This window comes from Netta rufina, assembly GCF_964035555.1.
Source record: "Netta rufina genome assembly, chromosome: Z".
NCBI classification, from domain to species: Eukaryota; Metazoa; Chordata; class Aves; order Anseriformes; family Anatidae; genus Netta; species Netta rufina.
Window position 1 is genome coordinate 44,779,935 of NC_140126.1, and position 20,740 is coordinate 44,800,674.

At 38.8% G+C, this 20,740-nt stretch overlaps 1 long non-coding RNA gene across 1 annotated transcript in view; it reads right to left on the minus strand.

Annotated features, from left to right (window-relative positions):
- Nucleotides 1-6,364: 6,364 nt before the first annotated feature.
- LOC311221212 overlaps nucleotides 6,365-20,740 on the minus strand; it is a 46,493-nt gene continuing 32,117 nt past the window's right edge. Inside the window, exon 4 of the long non-coding RNA XR_014619297.1 lies at nucleotides 6,365-6,623. This is a non-coding gene — a long non-coding RNA (uncharacterized lncRNA). The remainder of the gene's footprint in view (nucleotides 6,624-20,740) is intronic.

Genomic DNA, 20,740 nt, shown 5'->3' on the forward strand with positions numbered 1-20,740 from the left:
ACAGACTCTGGTGTCCACGTCAAAGGATACTATCTACTCCCTCCTGAGTTCAAGCAGAAAGCCTGAGCTCTACAGAGACTGTAGATATAAAAGACATATTACATCCTTCTTCAAATATGTTGATAATGGCATAACGTATTTTCATCAACAGAAAACTGGCATCATTCTTGGGTTTTTTGCCCCCTCAAAAAAGCTAGTTTCCATCCCATCAACCGGCATTATATTAAATAAATAGCATTGATACAGCTAACTCCAATAGCTCCTAAAAATGTCACAGCTTTATTCATAATAGAGTATCACAAAATATTCAGTTAATTTCTATGCAGAGAGTTATACATACATGCAGAATACTGCCTCTCTTTTTTGTTTTCTTTGTAAATGGTTTTATACTCGAACACCACAACAGATTTCAAGATGTGTGGGGACTAATTTAAATTTGAAAGGAAAATCTAAAGCAGCCCCATCAGGCTAAGAGTAGCACAAAGAAATCAGGTTTGAGACATAAAAGCTAAGTATTTTGCTGCTTATTTAACTCTGCCCCCCTTTAATAAGGTGTTCCCTCAGGCTAGCTCTACAACATCCCTGAAGAGCAAAAAAGAAGGAATTTCAAACATCTGAAACTGGCAGCTTAGTACATAATTCAATATGACAACTTTGAAATCTGAGGGCTCTGCAGAGTTGTCACTTTTTACGTCTGAAGTCTTACATAGGCTTACTGGATGTGGTAGGATGAATTTGATGAATTGGAGGGCCTGAACGTTTTGGTCATTTTGAGTCAGAACCTGTGCTTGAGAAACATGGCAGAATTGAATGGAGCAGCTGACCCAGTGGTTTTTTTCAGCAGCAAACATCTCATTTATTATGCACCGAGGGTGATTTATTCTGCATTTTGTTACGCATACAGAATGCTTAATTATCTTTACTGCGCCCAATTTACTGAGAGCTGCAGTGGTAAGATGGACCCCTGGCTACAGACAGAACCCCTTTTCTAGAAAAACAGCTACAGCTGACACTATATATCGATGGTAAACTTCCTTAAGTAACCTGTGTCAAGATAATTTATGCCACCAGTCAATAGATACAGCAGTATGTGCACTGTTCCCATTATCACCAGTGAGGAGGTCAGTTTTTGTCAGCAGTGTTCCTTCGTTACATGGGTCATGTGTGCTAGCCTATTAAAATTATTCCACCTCTTCTAATTAACATGAATTTGATCTACTTTTCTTTTTCTCCCTAGAAACTGGGAGAAAAAGAAAAAGAAAAAAAAATAATCTTGTGCAAGTCTCCAGAACAGAGTACTTTTCAGAAATGCTAAGGCAGGAATACCCAGTATATCTGACTGATCCAATTTAACTTTCACAGAATTGGCAGAATGGCTGAGGCTGGAAGGGACCTCTGGAGGCCATCTCAAGCAGGGACACCCAGAGCAGATTGGCCAGGGCCATGTCCAGGCTGCTTGAGAAGAGCTCCAAGGAGGGGGAGTCCACAGCCCACAGCTTCTCTGGGCAACCCATGACAATGCTGGGTCACCCACTCAGCACAGCAATACTTCCTGATCTTCAGAGGGAACCCCGTGTTCCAGTTTGTGCCCATTGCCTCTGGTCCTGGCACTGGACACCACTGAAAACAGCCTTGAACAGCAGAAGTTTTGAAGTTGTTTTACCACCTAACTTGAAATCATTTGCGCAGAAAGCCAGCTCTCAGAATTGCCCAACTTTCATTTTTTAATCTCTCAAACAGAGATAACAAACAAGATTGGCCTGATGCGAAAACAAGTTGTTTTTTTTCCCCTGCCTTTATGGGCTTTCTCACTCTAAATCCAGGTCTGTCAATTCTATTCCATACATCAAAAAAGACCAGACAGAAATTTTCTTAACCACTTTAAGCATTTATGGCATGGCATTCAGCAAAACCATAAGAAGAGGTTGACAAAATGTAAAAACCTCTAAAGAGGAGAGAAGCAACAAAGAAGAAACTAATTAACTGGAGAAGGAAACTCAGAGCTAGACAGAGGAAAGCACACTTTATTCTTTTATAGCAGAGCAATAATTTTAATGCAAGGTCAAAGAAAAATAAAGAGCTCAATTGTATTGGGCGGCGGCCCAAATCAGGTGGGAGTGCACCAGGTTGTGACCAAAGACTTCTCAGACCAAAAATTAACTTTGCAAGTTAAAAACAGACAGGACAGAAACAAAAAAGTGGAGAAAAAAAACAGGCTCCTGGTGTAAGCAACGAGCTTAGCCTAGGAAAGAAACTAAGGCCACATTCGTCTATGGAAATCTGCAAGACAAAAGGCTCACTGAACTCCTGCTATCGAGCAATGCATCTAGTAGTTGGGATTTAGCAGAATTTACCGAAACACAGCAGTGGATAGGACTACAGCACATAGGATGCATGGGAAGAAACACTCATCACATCACTGTAGAGTGCAAGATCAGCTTACAGAACCTATAAAGAGTGTTTGTGGGAAGCGTAAGAAACCTGGTGCATTCACATTGTATTACTCTTCTCAAAATAAAAAAGGGCTTGGGTCAGATCATAAGAGATTAATTTCAGGCTATTTAAAGAACCAAGAAAAAAAATGCGCATAGTTATTTCTTCAGCAGATTAATATCGCCTCCTTATCACCTTATGGAAACAGATGAAATCAGCTAGTTGTTTGAAATTTTCATTGTGCTGAAATACGTTAGCACAAAATCTGACAAGAGAAAATTAGAGGTTGGTATGAAAATACCTTCCCTCAGCTTCTGTTTGCATCCTTCCAGCGTTCTATTGGGGTACTAAGGGGGTATTGCAGGGTATTAAAAAACAAGACTTAAACCACCCACAGGAACATACTTTCTTCAACTGTATCACTATTTAGTTTTGTTTCTTTGCATTGTCCATTCCTTCCATTTATCATCCTATTTCAGAGTGATACAGATTCATGTTCAAACATGTCTCCTTAATGATCATATTACGAGTACTGCAGTCTTGGAAACATTGAGAAGAATATTTAGCAACCAAAATAACATTAGCAGAGGGAGTAAAGCACTGTTTTCCAAGAAGCCCCTGCTTCATTTCAAGGCAACACATTGCATCCATTTAGCCCTGACAAAAGACAGAAAGAGGCTGTAACTGCACAGTGATACATTTCAATCAAATCTGATTGATTGGTGATGGTAATATGTAAATACTGCCTTTTAATTAAGGAACCTCCCCAAGTGCACTAATATATACCACAAGACTGTTAGTGTACTGCTCTGGGGTATGCTGTTAGAGAGATGATGCCATTGAAATTTGGCGAGCAATGTGTTTTTATTGCAATAAAGTTTACAAATCTCTCTGCAAAGGCACGGTTCAAAACCATGGAAAAGAACTGGAAAGCACCAGTCTGCAATTCTAGAAGGCCTACAAAGTAATGGAAGTGACCCAGAAAATGTCTTTGTGTGCAGTCTGAATAACAGTCTTCTGTAAAATTGACTGAAATGACTCAGTACACATATGCGTTTTTTATCTTAAGGCCATTACAGCCGAAAAGAAAGGAGATGCCATAACAAGACACCTCATTTGATATGCTAGCACTTTGCCAGAATAAAGCAGAAGGAACTCTGTTCCCACATCCTGGGTTTCAAGAGAGGTGGAACAGACCTTAACTCAATGGAAGCTACAAATAACACAGGAACACATGCAGTTACTCAGTTTTCTTTTTGATCCAGTTAAGAGCCTTTACATTTATGTCAATATTAATAACATTAAAGGGGTCCCAGGCACAGGCATTTGACAAAGATTATGAGAAAAGAATCACGTTTCAGAGAATGTAAGTTTAAAAATAAAAAGAATGTTTTAAGCTTTTTGCAGAATAAGTAGCAAATCAAGTAACTTGCTGCTTTCAAGTATTATTCTGAGATACTATTAGTTTCTGGTGTTTCTGCAAGACCACATCACGCCTTCCACAAAAGGAGCATGCTTTATCGCTGAGCTTGAAAGTGAAAGCTGGGACACTGTTAGTGAGGTCACGAAAGGGTTGAGGTGCAGGAGGTAAAATAAAAGGCGGCACATGAAAGAGATAAACTCTGCAGACTATGCATTTCTCCTGAGAAATTGGACTGGATTACACCAACAGGCTAAAGGTACGGTAGGGTTGGACAAGAACCTTCTATGCAAGTCTGCGATTTTTGCCTCCCTTGTAATAAAGCAAAGCAGAAGGTCCTGCATGGTTGGATGAGCCTCAGTGTCATACTCACAAAATTTTGCAATACATTGAACAATAAGAAGTAATAAAAATGTAAAGTATAGAAATTGTCTTAAGAAGGACTTGGATAGGACAAAAGGACAGCAGTTGGACTTGATGATCCTTAGTTGGTCCCTTCCAACTTGGGATATTCTGTGATTCTACGATTCTATGAAAAAATAGCATGTCTTTCAGCACGAGAGTCTCCTGAACCATCTCCTTACCACCTGTCTGGCTCACGAGTTTGCTTACACTGATAGTATATGCATTGCTACGAGTCACAAAGAAAAAAATATTCATGTACTTATTCAGGTGCATTTGTATCTGACTCAATACTCAGAGCGACAGTGTGTGGCAGAATAAGGGCTGTACAACAGAGCAGCACGCTGTAAAATGAGCAGAGCAGCTGTGCGGTGGAAGGACAGCTAAGGACCCATGGTACAGCACAACCAGGCAGGCCCACGAAGATTTTTTTCCTGAGACCTGTCCTGAAGAAGTTCGTCACTTTGTAATGAGCAGGCTCAACTGAACATTTGAACATCTGATTTCAAGAACAATGCTCTGCAAAGTGCTATCTGTATCTCAAAAACATACGGATGGCTTTAGTTTTCCAAGCAAATGCACACCACCGGATCAACAGGAGTGTACAAAAATGGGTTGTTTCCCTCTTCTCCACTTTTAAAGTATATGCTCTGCCCTTTCCATGAGTTGTGACTCACAGATTACAACATGCTGCATTAGCATGCCATGTATTTTATGGGCAACAGCTTAACTGCATCATAAAGCTTGAATCAAGATTTTAATAAGGAGTAAGACTGAAGATTCTTGTAAACAAATCCAATATGCCATTTTATATCTCAAAGATTTTAAAAGTCATGCTATTTTTAATCGAAATATATAATCCAAATAACTACGCAACTAATTTTGGCTATAGATGAATGGCATTTTAATGGACTGCACAGCATTCAGGCAGGAGGAGAGGACTGCAACTTCTCATGCTGGTATCTGAGACCTCATCTCTCTCAACCCTACCTGACTAAGAGTGAGATAAAGCTGTATTTATTTGTTAGAAATTAAAATGGTCAAATTTCTAATACTTGCATTAACACCTAAGGATCGTTCAGGTACTGAGCAAGGTCAATTGCTATCAGCTTTTTTCTTAAGTCATCAGATAGGTAGTTTATTTTAAATCCCTTTGCTTCCCTGAAGCCAAATATCAACTGAGCATATTAGTGTGAGTTTACTCTATTCTCTCTGGGATTCTCTTAATTATTGCAATTCAGCTTCAGTGGCCATATTTGCAAGATGACTGTCCTTTCTATGTACTGATTTAGCTTGATCTGGATGTCACACAATACAATGATTTTTTCTCCAAGTGCTAACCGTATTCCTTGTCAATTCCACCCTCAAGCAGGCGGACTTTCTCCCACAGCACTGGACTTAATGCACACTCTAAAGCTAGTTTAAGAAACCTAAAAGTATTTCTGTACTTTCTTCCTTATGTATGCTTTAAAATGTTCTTTTGTTCACTGTGTACTTTTTCCACATGAGAGACATTCTAAATCCCTGACAAAAATATCCGCAGCACGACAACATCCCTTCACTCTCCAAAGACTTCATCTAAAAATTAAAAAAGCAGCTAAGTCTGAAATCCTGACTTCAGTTAAGGTGTACTGGATTTCACGCTGTTTCTTAAGAGAACTATTCCCTTCCTTCACCATTGTCCAGCCACACCTCACGACAGGCCTTATACAGTACAGAAGTCATGACATGTCCACATATCCTTCTGCATTTTGGCAGATATTGCAGTGCAAAGTTAGGTCCTCTTCACCCTTCCCTCCTTCCCTTCCCCCCCTTCAATTCAAACATACTGGCTTGCATTTGAAAGACTTTGGATAGAAATGAGATAAAGGATAGGAAGAAATGTATGTGGCATCCATGTAGAACAGACATTTTTCTGTCCCCCCTTACTTCTCACTGAATTTGCTGAGTTTGAGCACTAATTTAAAAAGCTGTAACAAAAACAGAAAGTCCGAGCAATACAGTTAATTACAAACAACAGGGTGCTGATATTCATACTTACAGGCTGAGGCTGTTCTGCAATACAGCAGTTGAAACACAACCAGAACTCGCTCATTGTTTACAGTCTGAAGTGTGTACGCAGATGAAAAGCAGGACTTGACTTCTGTAAACGTATCTCCAGGTAGTAAGTTCTTTAAATAGATTTATTTATAACTGTTCCAATGTGAATTTCTTCTTCTCTCTTGAGCTTTTCTCTGAAGACAGACAAATCAGTCCCAGGTGAAGACGGTGAAGTTAGAAAATTATTTCAGAGTATTCTTTCAGCAGGTTGGTCCCAGCACCACGGAAGTGTTAAGTATGCTTCTTTGGTCCCTAGCGTTAAGTGAACCTGAAAACAGAAGAACATTATATCAAAAAGAAATAAGATACAGAATTTCATACTCCCAAAGAGCCACCCACATCCGTGATTTCTTGGTGGTATCCTGAACTGAAAGTGAAGAGGTACCAGCAAACAAGTCACGTGCTTATTTCTACAATGACTACTCCAAATGGCATTTAACAGAAATCCAGATGAGGTTTAGATTCTAGCTTTTGCTAATTGAAGCAGTATTGAGGACCGGTGTCCAATCTCCTGGCAGCCATCTTGGTTTGATCTGAGTCTAACTTTCTAATGTCATTTTTGAAGGTGACAATTGACCACACATACACCCTTTTAACTTAGGAAATTCTGCCTATTGGCACTTCATGTATCTTCATAGCAAAATTACACAACACATTTACAAAGCAAGTTTTAAATACAATTAACACCAACCTCGTAGCACAGCTGTCAAACAAAAAGCATGATTTTCTAAATACCAAGGAAAAAAACTGCAGAAAGGACAAACTTGGTTAACTCAAAGACCATTTGCCTTCTCTCTTGATCCTGCTGTTTCATGTACAATTGACTTCAAAATAGGAGATTACTTGTAGAGTTTGAAACTGTTTCCTTAAAGCTTCAAAATTCTTCATGTGGAACAACTGAGGCTCCAGATTCCAACCATTCCTTTGCCTTAACTTAACATTAATTGGTTAATCTCCAACCTGGTTTCTTTCACTAAGAGTACGATAAAAATTCCAGCGAGATTTCCATTTGGTCATTTATCTTGCCATCTATCATACAATTATTTGGAGGGAAATGGAAATGAAAGAAAGAATATTCGGAAAAAGTCACATACTCCTTAATAGTTTTAAATATGGGTACATCTTCATTCGTAGAAATTTTGTATGTGCATACCTATGCATTGCTTTCTGTATGCAGCTCTTCACAGAGTGAAGTGGTTTGGATACCCCATGGGATACACAAGCGACATCCTTATGTACGTATCTGTATACACACTGAGTGGCTTGCATGAGTTGCTTGTCTGGCAGAGCAGTCATGCTTTGCTGCTGCCTTCATCAGTTCCCTACACATGACACATGTAAGCTATGACGTTCCTAATTTATTGCACACAAGCCAAGTCACTGTACTGTGCTGCTACTACAAGCCAGGTACTTTCCAGGATTGTTGGCTGTGATGCATATATGAAGAAACAGCAGCACCCTTCTTGTACTAAGTCCAAACCCTCTGGGAAGCCTTCCCACTTCTTACCTTTCCAGAGGCTGACAGAGGTTCCTCAATAAACAAATGTGTGCTGTGGTAACACCACGTAAACAGGAAAACACTAGCAAAAGTACGTCTATCTCCTATCCTTGAAAGAACTATCAGTAGTGTTTAAAGTAAGTTTTTATGGATTTCTTACCTAAAAGTCAGAACGGAAAAAAAGAATATTTTACTGTCTTTCCTTATCACTAATACCACACAGATCAAAGCAATTTGAACAGATATGAAGAAAATAAACAAAAAAGATCCTTCTATACAACGTTCTGCTTGATGGTCTCATTTCAAGAAGAGGCTTTAATACAGTACTGATATTTATTTTCATTATGTTAAGACGATGATTTCTGCCTCAGAAATGGCCATCTAAACCCCATGTATGTGTCAAGAAGCTGCAATCAAACGTGGGAATTATCAACCAACGGTGTGAACTGCAATAGTATAAAACTTAAAAGGAAATAACTTAAAACACTAAAGGTCTCTAAGGAAGTTCTCACATTATAATTAGGTAACTTCATATCATTTTCTCAATTCTAGTGACTTAAAGTTGGATCAACCTTAAATAGCCAGAGCCTAAAGTAGAAAAACTTGATAAGAAAATACACTGCTGTTCCCTCCAATTTCAGGATTTGCATGCCACATAATTCTTTTCTTGACTTGATTTAATATGCAACAAAATTGGAACTAGAACATGGTAAATTTCTGTTAAGCATGTAACATTTAACATTTTTTGCCCAGCAACTGTACAGCTTATCTCTACTTAAAACTGAGGATTTTGCTTCTAACAGGCACCAAGTTGTTCTGAAATGTAGCAATGCTCCCCTATCTCTAGCCATTCAGATTACAAGCAATTGCAAAAGCAAGTACTCAAAATCACAGCATTTTGAAGTCTAATATACCGTAACCTGCACAAGCTATAAGCAGGAGTCTTGCATGCATCCCTTCCTGTTAGGCAAGCGATGCAGTATTTTGATGTGTAGCTCCTAAAGTTTTAATACTGGTGCTTGTTCCTGATCTGACAAGATCCGGATATAACACATCACATTCTTGTTTTCACAAAGGGTTAAGTTTCCTACAGCTACTACAGCCCTGTACAGAACACATACATGGAAAGGGCTGGGAAATTCCTCTGTTGATTGGCCCACTCACTTGCGTGCTAGTAGCTACAGCACTCTTCCTCTTGCCACAGCTTTTAAGCGCTTTGCTCAGCTGAAGCCCTGGGAACAAAACTGAAAGGCTTGGCCATGCTTCTCTGAGCTTGGAATGCTTTTCCTGGTTACAAAATACTCGAGTGCGCACAAGATTTTCTCCACCCAGTCGCACTCATCGTGCTGGACTTGAGTCCTCAAGGACATAATTCTAAAACCGACCTGCTCCCTTACACGAAAAGCTAACAAATGCCAAAACTAAACTAGAGATTACAAGTAACTTTCTCTGATTATACGTTTATTCTTAAAAATGCAATTTTCTCCTCTATAAGCTATAGAGGGCCACATTTGCCTTAAATTTATTGGTTCTACCAGCAGTATCAAGCTGTTTCTCAATATGTTCTCTTTCAATTACAAATAAAATGGCAGGGGGAGGAAAACACATCCACTAAGTATGGACAAAACTGACTGTAACTGCACCCTTCAGAAGGCAAGCAAAGGCTGAGAGGTACCTGTTAAAGAGTAATGGATTTTTATACATCCCGCTCTGCTAAAAACGTGATCTATACAGTGGCCAAGGACTGGGTATAAATATGCTGCAACAAAATGGAAAGAAAAAACAATTCAGCTGAAGGCAAAAAGGGCTATCAATACTGCGAAGTCAACAGGACCACACTTGCACTTCTCTTATGCTGCTAGCAGCTTGTTTAAAGAACAAATTGAAATGGGGAAATTCTCCTTTTCCAAATTATTGGTTATTAAAGAGCAAAAGAGAAAGGAAAATCACTACACTGACCTACAGACAACAACAAGCCAGACAACTGTGTAATACCAGTCCTCCAACAATTTCCTAAGAAAGTGTTGCTGCAAAGCCTGGTCTACCCCCAAATCTGGCCACATTTATGGAGATCCTAAAACTTACGCAGAACCTCACAGATAGTTCCCTATTTCATCACAGGATCAAGCTGTTAACATGGCACCATGTGATCAATGAATCACACCACAAGGGCTCCTGTGTTCATCCCTGCAGACCTGCCAGATCAAGGGGACAACACTGGCGCCACAACTGAAGCATGCAGTTGAAGACAGCAGCTCCACCACTCCTCGGTTTTGCTCTTTCCACAGCTTTGAGGTGCTCGGAGTGGCAGAACACCACACAGCTCACGTTGAAAGGACAATGCACTTACTCTACCTGAACTAGAAAGTCAAAATGGTGATCAATGGTGAAGCACCTATTTGCTTTTTTTCCAGTTTGAACTTTCTGAACACTGAATTTGACTTGTTTCAGTTCATGATCCAGTAACTTGCAGAGCTATTTGCTGACTTCTTTGCCATATATCTTGCATACTTTGTACACACTAATTTTATCTCATTTACAGTAATGTTTAGTATGAAAAAAATGAAATACTAAAGAGGAGGATACATTGTTATTCAAAGGGAAAAACAGTTAGGTTATTTTCATTACTCTGAAGTTTATTCAAAAATAGCTGATCTAATGCAAAAAAAAAAAAAAAAAAAAAAAGGAAAAAAGAAACTAATGTCTACTGTTAAATACCAGCCATAAAGGTGGTAAGTGCAAACACTGCCTCCGTGGTTAGTAGGGGTGTGGAGCACATTCTGTTACTAAGAGAGATAGCTGATACTGTAAATATTCATGTCCTACAGAAAAGTTAAACAGAGCAGGAAATAAGAAAGGATAAAACAGAAGTCAGACACTCTCTCCTCTGAGCTCTTCACACTTAGTGGCAAAAAGGGGGTTTGCATTTACCTTAGTCGATCCAAAGAGGGATACGCTGCATGCTGTGGAGGATACAGTTGGAATAAAGCTACTTATGAATCATGTAGGTTAAGAAAAGCCTACTGTTTTTAAGAAACACCTATAAAGTTCCTTTTAAGGGTCAACCTCTATATCCTCTGGCTGTGTAACTGTTTGCTATAGCTTCAGACAGGAAGTGTGGTAACAAGGCTATGACAATTACTTGAAGCAAATAAAACCACAGGAAGAGAAAGAAAATGACTGCAGGTGTTAACATCTGAATTTAACTAATTTGCCCCAAAGCTCAAACTACTATTTAAGGAGAGGGGAAAAAAATAATAAAAAAAGAAGAAGTAAAGCATACACAAAGTAATGACTAAGTATGACATGTCACAGCATGTCATGATGTACCACGATATGCATACGTATGCACGAAGTCGCATCTAGGACTACTACGAGTTTTTTAGTCTCCATTAATTTGTAGAAAAGAAATTTACAACCATTCTTGATATGGAAGAATAATTTCATAAATTTATTTTCTTTTGCCTTAAATGCCCCAACAGCTGTCACTTGTTTCAATCCTTCATCAATAAACAGTCATTTTAGAGTTGTTTTTTAAGACTTGGTTTCCTTTTTTTTTTTTTTTTTTTTATATTTTTCCTTTAAATCTATGTTATAGCTGTACCATTTCTTCTAGCTGCTCAGCAGACTCATTTCTTTCTGTCACTTGAATATGTACGGACAAGATGAGGTTAAGGTGTATCCAAACTAACAGGTTGAGCTCAAGCATCATTTCCATGGACTTTAAGCCGTAGCAACTGGTGGATGCTTTCCAGCTCTCAAAGGAAGTGGGAAGTGTTTACTTCCCTGCCAGCTTGATTTTCAAACTTCTTTTGGAAATAAAATGACCTGTAAGACAAGCAACATAGGCTTAGAAAAACGCTACTTATTGAGAAAGTTGCCTTCATACCTGAATTTTCCACCAGAGGCTGTCTCGGTAGTGCTGAGGCACTTGCAGAAGCACTCTTCCTCCCTCTCCCCAGCCCGAGCAGACACTGCTGGGGACTTTGCCGCTGCTTTCAATGCACCAGTTATCTTTGCACTCTCAAACCCCAAGAAACTGGAGCTGTGCAGAGCTCTTGCTAGACCAGGGATAACACTCACCGTCAGCACAGGCTGAGTGAGGCCGAAATCCATTTTTCACTTCCTCATAACTTTCCCGTATCTATTCTTCCCTCCCTGCCATATGCTTGGGGCTTAAGTTTCAAGACAATGAGTAAGTGTCTTCAAAGTTTGAGTTACAACTTTCTCATGCTTTTTTAAACATTTACAGCATAGGTCTTGATACTGTAAAAAAGTATTTTTTTTAAATATACAATTTTATTTATTTATGCTATTTTTATGTAAGCCTTTTCTTGTTATGGTTTTGAACATTTTGCATGTTCTAAGTTTGCAGGAAGATATGGCAACAAAAGATGCAGAAAGGGAACAGCAGTAAGCCAGTAAGAAGAAATACCAGGCATTTTGTATCATGTCTCTAAAAGAAAACAATAAAGCAGGTACAGTCAGGAAAGCCAGTTGGAAGCGTAAAGTACAGGGTCTTTAAACATTTTTATAACATTAGTAACATAAAGCTCAAACAGTTGTTCTTATCATTGATGAGTGTCATACCTTTTTTTTTTGTAAACCCTTCCTACCCATAATTCCCTGATTTTTTTTTTTTTTTTTTTTTTTTTTTTTTTAACTCCATAGCCACTCTGCTAAATTAAATTATTTCAGTTAAGTGGCCCGGTCTCCAAGCCTCCATGGGTTCAATGCAGTTTTCTAAAAGAGCTGATGCACACAGCTTATATTATTTCCCAGACACAGATCTGCCATACGTGCAAACAGGAACTTCCCTCTTCGAAAACCACAACACAGAACATAGTGCAGAACTGCTAGATGAAAATATATAGACAACTAGTGAGCCAAATTTACTAAATAACAGAGAGACAAACCTAAGAAAATAAATATGTTGTTCTACCCAAGATAAACTCTAGGCATAATATTAATGGAATTTTTCTTAGACAGGACAAATTATAACAAGTGGAAGCCTTTGAGAATCTAATCCTCTGTTTATAGGAAATCTAACTGCACATTTCCTGTCAATTCACACCGTGTAACATGATTTTTAAAATTGTATTTAAAGTTCCAATTGGCCAATAACATTATCTTCTTAGCTGACAAACCCAAGTGAAGATAACACAACAGATTTTTTTTTTCTATTCTCATCCAATCTCCTTACTAATTCTGACAGGTAATACCAGTTAGAGAGAAAAAAAACAACAACCTCAAACTAGTGCTCTAATGCAGGATCTGAAAACTGTATAATTTCTGTAAAGAATAGAAACAACAACAAAAAAATCCCTAAACAGCTCCCAATTATTACTTCTAAAGTAATGACAGGAAACAATCAACATCCAGGTCCACGGAGTCCATTATTTTAACAGTGTAATATTACAGTAGTATGGCCCACAGGAAAAAAAAAAATCCACAACCAACTACTTGACAGGCCATACGAGATATTTAAGGGACCCTTACCTGTTCTTTACTATGGCAATAGGTAAAAGGCATTCACAGCATTTAATAATTCTTTTTCCACAGAAAACTGATGTACCAGAAGCAATTTCTCTTCAAAGCTCTTCAAAGAGCCACAGAAGCACATATTTTTCATCTACTAGCCTTTAGGGCCCTGTCATCTCTCTATATTTATTCTCTAGCCCTTTTATCAGTTTCTCTATTGTTGCTTCAGATGATGAACTCTACATATGTGCAGGCATGTGTGCACATGGGGGATGGCTGAAGGAAACTTAAAATCATTTCGAAGACAGCTGGATCACTCCAGCCTAGCAAGGCGAGGTAGGATGTCGGGAAGGTGTACGTGCAGCAGCTGGAGACGAGGCCCAGCGGTTGCATCTCCATGGATGGCCTCACTCCTCAGTGCTCCCTCAGACACTTCTCCTCATGCTGCAGCCCCACGCAGATCCCAGACATGGGCCTCAAACCCCACTGCTCGTGGTCACCGCTCATTCAAACTGCTCACACGACAGCCCTACCTGCCCCTACCTGCACAAATCAGGCTGCTGCTGCTCTGCAGAGGGGTCAGTTTTTCCTGACTAGACATTTCATAGCAATGTATTAAAATACTTACTCTATTTCAGATGAAGTCCATCTTTGGACAGAAAACAGATGAGAAACAGAATAACCATTGTCCACATGAGCACGATGTCATGGAGGCGTACTATAGAACCAGGACACACACATGTCTTGAAACTGGAAGGAGCTGGCAAGTGCTAAATGGGCCTGCTGCGACCTCACTGTGAAGGCGAGCATGGGGACCTACACCAACCCGACAAAGCAAGTCTCACAGAGTGCTCTACTCAGAAGCACACATACATGTGAGAACACTTGCCACAGCCACGCTTGCTTTGAGACTGGAGCACATGAACAACATCTGAAAAGCTGGCTGAGGTTTTGCCATCGGTATCTGGAGCAGCACTGCGTGACATGCAGCCCAACGTGACGCCCAGGCACCGGGGTCAGGTTTCATCTTGGGATAGCATTATACAGCTATAGCTGCCTCTCTGCCTCCAGACATTTCTCAAGTCACTCAAGAAAAAGAAAAGCTAAAAATAACTGTAGAAACAAAGAGTCGGGTTTGCGTATTATAATTTAAATCTGCCGTAACACAGGAAAATGTCCTAATTCTAGGATCCTTGAACAACTGCCAAAACAACAGAAACAAAACATGAAACGCCACACAAACCCCACAATACACTGAAACAGAACTACTAAGGAAGAAGCGCACATGACTTCCACAGCACAGGTAACCCTTCCTATACATTTCTACATACCAAAAGACAACAAAATACTATGTCCACATGTGCACGAACCTGTGAAAAGCCAGACACAAAACATGTAACTCAGTAACTGCAGTGATCACAAAAAACTTCATTCCCATGACCAAGACCATCATGTTGTAATACAGCAAATATGAAAATAACCACAAAGGTAACAAATTCTTACCTCTACAAGCCTGAAACAGCTAGTCTATACAAAGGAGAACAACCACAAACTGAAAAAAGGTCTTTAGGGTCAGCTGGTCAAGAAAAAATATATTACAGTTGCAGTCAGTCTGAAATTAGGCATTGCAGGTCAACAGCACCTTTTCTTTTGCTGAAAATAACGCTTATTTTTCAAAACAGAATGCGATTTAAAGAGGAAAGAAAGATGGAGGAAGTCCTCACAAGATTTTTGGTGCTAAGATTGTGTACACTAAGCTATTAACATGCACAGATAGACAAAACTTGTTAGTAGCTATAACAGTACCTATCTAGACATGATTGTTTCACAGAGGAAATCCTATAATCCAGTATCCTATTTTGGGACTAATTTCAGACTGCAGCTTGACTCAGAAGCTGCAGATCAGTTACAAGAAATTATTTCTCGTTCCTTCTCCGTCCCCCAAGTTTTTCGAGTGACTACAAATGATACTCAATATTCAGTTGGGGTATTTACAAAAAATATTTGACCTCAGAGAGTTCTTTCATGTCTTTTTCAAAACACTGATGTAATGTTTATCTAGACACTTAAAGGCAAGAGCATGAAAAATTTAATTGCAAACAAAATATTGAACATTTTCAAACATTTTCATTTTACAATATTTATCTATTAATCTTTTGGTTGAAAGTGAAGATGAAGTTTGTTTGGTATGTCTTTTATATATAAAAAAAAAAACTTTCCCAAATTAAGTTTAATTATATATCAATAAAGCTTAAGGAACCAGGTGGAGATGTGCAATTTTAGAAACAAGTATTCTGAGAGAAAAGATACTATGCTATAATATATATAGAAAAATACCTAATTTAAAATAAAAATACACGGTACAGAAGACAAATCTCTAGCTCTGAAATGCAATTTCAGTGGAGATACCAAAATTGTTGACCTAGTTTAAGAAACAAAGGCAGTTTCAGAATGTTCCAGAAACATTATAACAAAGTATGTATTCTCAACAGAACAGCCACTACTGTTCTGACATCTGAATGTACAGGAAGTTAAATTGCCTCTTCAGAAATGACCCGCTTATCATGCCAAGAAACTCTGGATTATATTCCCTGTGTACCCACAAACAGTTCAAGGCCATTACTATTAAAAATGCCAATTTGGAAAATGCCCTCTGGGTCATATCTCAACAGTGGTTAAGTTATCTACAGTTTTATTGCCAATGTAAAACCACCGTAAATCTGAAGTTATCTGGCTGTCCTATGCAACAACCTGCGTATACAGTGGCATATGACTTACCTCCACTGATAACATAACCAGTTGAGCAGAAAAACCTAGATTTAAAGCACGTCAATTCTTCAGGCTAGGAATTACTTCTCTGACTAGTTTTAAGACAAATTGTACATACCTGTAAATTCTAAAATAGTACTTCAACTCCCCAAACTGAAAGCTGCTGACTTGCAGTGCTTGTCTACTAAATATGAAAGAAGTTTTATATTCTCAAGTTAGTGACTCGCTATAGGGAAGTAAACAGGCAACGTGACAAGTGTAGTCTGACACCGAATAACCACAGGATGACAGCATTTGAACCCCATAGTGAACTTCTAGTTGTATTAAGTACAGCTGTTCCCACACAACAGACAGAAGATAACTGCACAGCATGTAGTTAGAAGTTGTACTACCACACATACTATTAAGAAATTTAGTATCACAAATAGGTTACGATTTCCAAGATGCAAACTCTGTCTGCCAACAATTTCATGAGTTTCAATGAATAAATTGCAAAGATAATCCTGCATCACAAACTATTCAATCTTTTCCAAGAATATAACAATTGCTCTTGCACACTGTTTTTTGTTAGATTTCTTTTCTTTTCTTTTTTTTTTTTTTAAATAACACCTCAGTTTCTTAAAGCATCAAAAATAAAATGCTTGAGTTGAATGAATTGTGATACATACAAACATTTCTCAAACCAAATACCTTTCTGCTCTTTGTTATGTACAAAATTTGTTACGTGAACATGCACGAGGACTCAGCATAGCCTGCCACCTCTGTTTAGTATTTGGTTTGTTTAAGATCAGCTGTTTCATAGAGTGGGACAGTCCTGCCTGCCTCCCTCCACAGCATCCTGCCCCCATGTAGCAATGATGCCAGAAACACCCCCACAGAGTGTAGGTAACTGACATCTTCCAAAAAGGTGGAGGAGGTGACTGATGAATATTTAGATAGCTAAGGTTTTCTTTTTTTTTTCCTTCTCCCCAGCAGAAGACCTAATTCACCTACAACACATTTACTCAATTATTATGATTGCAAAATAGCTTCAGCCTGTTGGCTTCAATGTACTCATGCATCTGCTATTAATTCTATTCCCCAAGAACACTGCTTTGTATTTGCTCTCAGCCTTATTTAGCACTAGAAACACCCTGCCTATTCTCTTTCTAATACGTTCTAGACTAAAGTCTTGTCACACAATAGAAGTTACATTCATTACAGGCAGAACTACTACATGACATTTGGAAAGCGGAGTCAGGCCAGCTATTCAATGTGACCTAGTTGAAAATTAATCAAAACAGTATTTCTTCCTTCTAAAAGCACAAGCTTGGGGGTAAGAAAAGTACAAAAGACGTTAAGAATCACATGACAGGAGGCTGACTTTCAGGCTCCGATCTCAATCCAGCTGCCGCCTCTAACAGGGGAGGTACAGTCCGCCACTGACATTTCCTCCCAGCCATCTCTGTGCTGCAGATTTCGGTGCTACCTTCACTACAATGAACATTATTTTGTTTGACATGCAAGAACTATATACTTTAACAAAAAAAAAAAAAAAAAAGTCTTTCTGAGCTCAAGAGCACACTCAATTGCAAGTCCACTCTATTTCTATAAAGGGCAGTAAAGAAAATACAACAGCATGACATTTTTGCCCAATTTACCTTCACAGTCACTGGTTTAATTTTTAACCTCCTTGAAAGTGGAAAATTCTTCTTGTATGCTAAAGCTTAACTCACAGCAAGTCTATCTGCTTCGCAGATGCTGTTTGAAAAACATCTCCCACCACAATAGCAGGTGTTCAGAAACTGGCGTTGCAGATACACTCTCAACCGCAATGCCTGTGCTGCCTGCAGTCTTAACAAGGGTCTGGTTACATCAAAAATGATCAAGCTGTCCAACTCTTCCTACCAGGCTTGGCTCAATGGGATTGACATGTGGGGGTTCTGTTCTGGATTAGGAAGCAGCTCCCACAGCAGCACAAGACCCCCCAAAAAAATCCCAATCTGTCACAAATCCCCCAAAACCACACCACAATCCTCCCCACCCCCAAGAGCCAGGCTGAAAGCGATGGGGCTAGCTGTCACAAGCCCTAGAGGTGCCTGTGACAGAGATGATTTCCATGCTCCCTGTGGAGAGTGAGCATAGAGCACTTATGGCAGCATCCACGTGCAGAGGTGACCCAGACTCAGGACTTCAGAGCATGACCCACACCAAACAGCCCCATCCACCCCTCATCCCTCTGGGTGGGCGATTAAGGCACCGTGGATAGTTAGAAACAAGGAGGTAGAGACACTGCTGTTTTTACAATATGCCCTACAGTGCTGTGTGTTGCTCTGTTTCACGCTGGAACCAAAGCTGCAGCACGTGAAAACTGAAAGGACTATTTCCAGGCTATTGCAACAACAAGAAGCCTGCACACAAAGGATCTGTTTTCTCACCTCTTTATTCTAAGAATTTCATGCATGAGATGCATTTATGGGTACAATGCTATCATAACTTTTTTTTTTTTTTTTTTTTTTAAATCAGTAACCTCAAGAGAAGCTCAGCGTGCACAGCCAACTCAGATATTTTTGTGCAAGACTTTTCTTTCTTTCAGTTTCACAGATAGGTTCTGTTGTCCTTAAAGGGTAAAGAGTGGTGCCCGTACAGACAAATTCTGTACTTAGCTCATACTAACTGGAAAGTTCTCTGTGTATCAAGTCAGTATTTTTCAACATTTAGGTCAATAAAGACAGAGCAATTAAGACACCAGTGCAAGGTTTTCACTGATGAATGAAAACCAAGAAAAGTTGCATGGAGTAAATATGAGATCAACTAATCTAGCTTATTTATTGAATGAGGCTCAAATACAAGAGGTTTCTATTTAAATACATGTTTTTTATAGTCACATTTTCAGATGATAAATGGAGATATAAAACACACCTTTAATTAGAAAAGTGTTTATTATGCCCCAAGAAGTAACTTCTGAAGGCAGGCTGGAAAAACAGCACCCTGTACTCTGACACCCAGCCTCCAGGTCCTCTTTCTACTCTAACACAGATTTAATCAATTCACCCTAAGTTAACGAATATACAGTTTAAGAGTAAAAGCTGGGGGGAGGGGAGAGAGGGAGTAAAAACAGGAAGGTGACTATCAGAAAAACACTCAGTAAAATTTTACTAGATTATAGAACAGTCTCAGTATGCAAGTGGTGGAAGTTCCAGCACATGAGTCATTTAGCACTAAACTGGACAGAGCATTAGTTTAAAAAAAAAAAAAAAAAAAAAAGAACCACAGGCAAACAGCCATATCTTGGCAAAGAAATTAACAGATGAATGAGCAGATCTTTTCCATTCCATTTTTAAATGATTCTGTGGGAAAGAAATGAAAAGATCTTTAATGCACAACAAAGCCGCATTACCAAAAAATAAAAAAGTTGATTCAATAACCATTTAAAGAGTTGGTAAAAACTTCAAGAACCAGTATCAAACAGGTAGAAGAACGACAACTTTGTTTTCAACTCTATTTTCTCTGCATTTTAACACATGCATGACTCTTGATCTTAGGCCATGAATTCACTGATAGGATTTCTGAAGTCAGGTTTGTGACTGGACCATCACTGCAAAGCATGATAATTGCTGAGTGAGTGTAAAAAATCACACATACCTACAACAGCATATAAAGATCTTTGCACGTAATCCATCATCGTGAATCATATTGCTATCTATTTAGCATGAATTAATTTAATTGTTGAAACAGAAAGCAAAACTGGGAGACAGGAAATAAGGGTTCTATTCGTGGCTTTGCCATGAACACCCTGACGCTGAGGAAGTCTCCTGACTTCTTGCATTTTGCACGCATGGGAAACTGAGGCATAGTGATCATATTAATTTATAACTCAAGACACCTAAGGACATTCTAAGCACAAGCCATTTTCACCAATTTCTATGTATATCAATGTGTAACTTTTTGCAGAACTGGGACACTGAAACTGCATGATGATACTAAAGACAGAGGGCAATCCTTCCCCCAGCAAAACAGACCAACAGGCAATCATTAGATTTTAGAATTGTGTATGTTAATCTTCAAGTTTTTAGGAGACATTATTGAAAAAAAGATAAAAATATCACGTTTTCCTATAAGCAGGTATGTTTCTCTGAATTGGCCAATAATAATCTGCCTTGAAAAAAAGAGAATGTAGTGTCAACAACTTAAACCATGGTAATTAAAAACAAAAAACAAAACAAAACACACACACACAAAATTTTACAACTGTCCTGATACCTGCTTTCATTGTATTCTAGCAATGTAACTATCAAGTCATATATTCAGAATGTTTCATGATAAAACTGCAACATTCTTTTTTCTAAAGAGAATCATCAGTTATTTGATCTTCCTGCTCAGAATAACTAAAATAAGTGCTCTTCTGCATTTAGGGCAGTAATACTGCATACTGCATGCTGCTTCTCAGCTGACACTTTAAGAAAAGTTTTAATGCTTGTTTAGGTGGGAAAGATTGAATGTAAGTATAAGTATATTGGACAGTGGCTGCAATATCTGCTGACTCTAATTCTCTACTAGTCATGTGAAATTCTAGTATCCACATGAGGAGTCAGCATGTGATCCCTATCAACTTTTACTAGTTTCATGTCACCCATGTAAACCTTGTCTTCTGTATT